The sequence below is a fragment of the Pundamilia nyererei genome, unplaced genomic scaffold, assembly GCF_000239375.1.
Source record: "Pundamilia nyererei isolate P.nyererei 1_Seehausen unplaced genomic scaffold, PunNye1.0 scaffold00117, whole genome shotgun sequence".
Classification (NCBI taxonomy): domain Eukaryota; kingdom Metazoa; phylum Chordata; class Actinopteri; order Cichliformes; family Cichlidae; genus Pundamilia; species Pundamilia nyererei.
The window spans coordinates 1723477-1728105 of NW_005187518.1; positions in this window are offsets into that span (position 1 = coordinate 1723477).

Below are 4629 nucleotides of genomic sequence, written 5' to 3' on the forward strand. Positions count from 1 at the left end.
ACCCCCTGTGTTGGTTCCATATGTACCAATGTACATAGTAAGCATTTGGCATCGTAGACTGTGGATGAGGATGTGTATTAAAAGGAGACAGAGTTATGAGCCAAAGTGGACTCAATCATGGGACAAATAGTGAACTGCTGTCCTAGTTTTGTAGCATATGGCTTATACATGTGATCAAAGCATCTATCAATATATCTAAATATCTATTTTTCTTTTTTCTCCAGCTCCTGCTGGTTACACACTTTGTCAGCCTTTGTAATTTATCACTGTGGCAATTACAGTCGTTACCTCTTCTCTGTATTGTTCTGCGAGGAGGATGGCTGAGGAGACGTGTGGGTGGCCGTGAAGGGTGAGGGGGGGGGGGAAGCAAGGACAGCCAGCAAACAGCACTGCTCAGTAGGAAAACTACAATAGGCTGTGAGTCAGAGGAAAAACAGGAGCGAGGAACAGAGAGGTATGCTCAGGAAAGGTCAGCTTGTGGAGGGCTTTTTTAAAATGCCAGAAGACTGAAAAGCGGATAAACGCTGTGCACAGTTCGTCTCTGTGACTTACATCTTTAATGTTCATATTTGGCTCGGAGGAATTCAAGCATGCACAATAGGATAAACAGAAAATAGAGGCAGGAAGTGCTACTACCGAGGCAAAACATAAAATCTATCAAATGCCACAACAGTATGACTTCTTTTCCTAGAAAACTTCCAAATGTATCAAAATCCATTTCCTTAACTGGTTATTCAATTTGTGGTCAAGCAAGGTAAAGTTGGAGCATATCCTGATGTAACTGAGCAAAAGCCAGGGTGCATCCTGGTCAGATCGCCTGTCTATCACAGGGCTGACACAGACAGCCAGACGACCATTCACACTCATATTCACACCTATGTTCAATTAAGAATCTCGTGTTAACCTTAGTGCTGTTAGCGGTGGGTTGGAATCTACTGGCCTGTGTGGAGTTTGTAAGGACTCTAAGCTTCCTCACAAAGACATGGACGTGTTTTACACATAATTGGAAATTAAATATAAGGTGTTACTCTTCACAGTTTACTTTAATTACTCGTCTGTCCTACTTCCTCATGTTTTGATTATCATTAACAACACAGTGATCACAATGGGAAATTATCTGACCCTTACATTCCTCACCCAGGAAACTCTGTTTTAAATCCTTATTATGTGCTTCACACCCACGGTAAATTAATCATCATTCAAATAGTTTAACAGTTGGTTGTTTGAGAGATACCACACTTCTACTTCATTCCTGTCACACTACAGGTTAATGAGATTTCATCTGTGGTGCTCACAGACTTGGAAAAAGATCTATGAAATTAAACAACAGTGTGTCTTTAAAAACATGTCCCTATCTGCATAATGCACATATCTTGTTTTGAACAATTGGAACTTGTTGTTAAGACAAAAGAAGCTCTTATCAGAAACCACTGACAGAGACGTCCGTGATTGTCCAGAGAAACCTGTTTCAAAGCATCGCCTGCAGTTGTAATTCAGTTCTTCAAAGCAGAAACCTAAAGAGAATAGCAAAAAATGCATTTTGGGTTTGTTTTTCCTGAAATTATTAAAAGTCTTGACATGAGAAACCTCCTCCCGCTTAAATTGAGACACTATTGGGTCTTGTATTGAAGAAAAAGCCCTAAGGTCGCGTTTGCTGAAAATAAGAGAGCTGATTTCCCCATGTAGCTTTAAAATGTGATTTCAAAACTTAACACTTGACACAGCAAAGTGCTGCAGAGATCTCTCCCTGGCAGAGTCTGACACAGTTTTATGCAAATGCACATTGCACTGGTTAACAGTTAAACCCTGCAGGTTAAGCGGCTTAAATACGAAAAGAATGAAGGCTAAGGCAATAATCCTTGGCACTTGGCATAACAAGATACTCTTTTATTTCTGTAATTTACACTAAATTCAGTCTATAAGCCTATTAAAGCATTTATGTGTGAGTTTTTCTTTTAATCTTGGTTTTTTTTTAAATTTACATTTATGGATTGATATTCTTTGCCGTAATTGAGGATCTAGATGACAAATCTGTTGCTGACAAGTATGCATATACTAGAAATACTATTCTGTGCTAGCATTTTGCTGATTTATAGAAGAAACCAACACTGAGGCAATGATAAACAGCACAGTGCAGCAACAATGGAGCTAGTTTAGCAAGCTGCTGCAGGTATTACTCATTTCTGGAGAAGACTTCATAAATGCATACGGAGCATGACCAAAAAGACATTTGTGAGCCATATTAAGGGAATAGGGACAGAGAACTCATAGGTTAGTGGCACTTGTACTTTTAGACCTCCACGTTTCTCAAACATATATATTTGAGCCATGATTTAGATTTCGGAAACACTCCTACAAAACCCTGTGTGTGAACACATCTCACCTTGATGCTTAAATCAACACAACCTGTCTGTTTCAAGATGACATTTAAATTCTTCCCTGATTTAAATTCATCAGAAGTGTCTTCAGGTCTTAAGTATTTATTGGTGGGGTGCAAAGACCAGAAAGAAACCCTCCTTTTCTTCCTTTCCTCAGTAATCCCAGCTGCTTTTCTAGAAACAGTTGCCTTCTAGTAGCATGACTTTAACGCTCTCTGTCAGAGTTGTCATTTTCACTCGCACCACTTTAACCTTAGTTCTGCTTGTTGTACCTCTGCTGCTCCAAATCGTTTTGAAGCATGCTCTGCTCAGACAAGCACAAGCCCGCACTGAAAGACTGAGATAATGCTCTTGCCTTATCAATCACTACATTTAGAAAGAAAAACTTGGCATCTAAGATCAGCCAGACATAGCTTATCCCTAAAATGTTTCTGTTTTTTACACCTCCCTAAAGAATTTATCACTAACTCCTTAAACTCTACTGATTTTTACTTGTTCTCCGTTTATAAAAAGATTATTTGGGATTTGTTTTTTACATCCTCTGACACAGGGGGGTTGTATTTGGATCCTCCAGTTGGAGGAGAGTGTCTCTAATGGTGAAGTCACTATTTTTATTTTTAACCAGACAGTCTGAGGAAATATACAGCTCTTTAAACAATACAACAGGATAGCCTGCCGCACTTCCTCAATATAACATGATGAGGAAGACCCACATGGGACCTCTATGACAAATACAGTCATGCAAACATAAAATACACTCATGATGATGCAGATTTTACTTTGAATTTACTTAATAAACACTGTGCTGGTGATGTTTCTTGTGGTGACATTAACATGGTTCTGGATTCATGTTGGTAATTTTGCACTGTTGCGTAAACAAGTGACTAACAGCAAGAAAGAATACCATGACTATTATACACACTTTTTGAAATGTGTAAATGCAGCAGAGATGACAGTGATTCAATTATCTGACATGTGACTTACTCAAGGTTAAAGATTTAGTCTCCTCTGCAGTATTGCGCAAAAGTTTTCTGCTAGGAAAATGAGAAGGAGGTGCAACGGTTTGTTGACAAGTGCAAACATTCATGGGAATACAGTGTATAAGAGTTTGTACAGTTCTAACCAGCATAAAAGTCAATATTTGGTATGACCATCTTTATTATTCAGCACAGCCTGATTTCTCTTAGGCAAACTTCTTATATCTTTAGGTAGTCTTCAGGAATATTTCTCAAGGACATTCAAAGCTCTTCTTTAGATGTGGGCTGCTTTTTGTTCTGTCCTCTGTCAAGATGGTCCCACACTGCTTCAATAATGTAAAACTCCAGGGAGGCCAATCCATGACTGATAGTGTTCCACTGAGTGTTTTCTATCCAAGTATGCTGATGCTACATTGACAGCATGTTTGGGATCATTGTCATACCGAAAGATGAAGCTGTTGTCAATCAGATGTTTCCAGAGGTTGTGTCAAAATATGTCACCACTTTTCTGTATTCATGATTCTGTCAGTTTTGACAAGATCGTCAACACGACTGGCTGCAGCCAAACCATGACAGCACCTCCACTGTGTTTCACAGATGACTGCAGACACTCACATCTCTCCTGACCTCCTCTATACGTTGACAGTGATACAGTGTTAATCAGTCATTTTATATTTGGATTCATGACTCCATTAGATCAGTTTGTGTGTATTTGGCATACCTCAGCCTTTTCTCCCTCTTTTCCTTCCTTAAGGACTTCAAAAAGCCACTCAGACCATTTCTGATGAGGCTTTGGTAGGTGAATCAACTGAAGCTCCAGATGCATCTCTCAGCTCCTATGTCAGGCCTTTGCTGGATTTTCTTTTCCTGTTTATTGAGGATATGACTTTAAGCTGCTGTTTATCAGTTTGGTTGGTCTGATATAAGTTTTTTCTTTTTCTCTTTTGTTATGCTTGACACTTTGTTACGGCCCTAGCAGGGCCTCCTCCTGAAGTTGCCTGTGTGGGCGTGTCCTACCATCTCTCTTGTCTTGGGTGCCACCTTTTTATTTTATACAGCTGACTCCCATCACCAATTGAAGGTATTTAAGCCCAGAGAAAGGTGAGCTCTGGGCCAGAGTGCCATTTGAGCTGTTGCAGCTAGTGAGCTGTATTTTGTGATTGTTTGCTCCTGCTTGGTGGGGAGGAGTGTGTTTGGTTACTAACCCTTTTCTGACTTACTTTTCAGTTTACCGACCGACGTTTGAGTTTTGTTTTGTTTCTTTAAATGGTGAT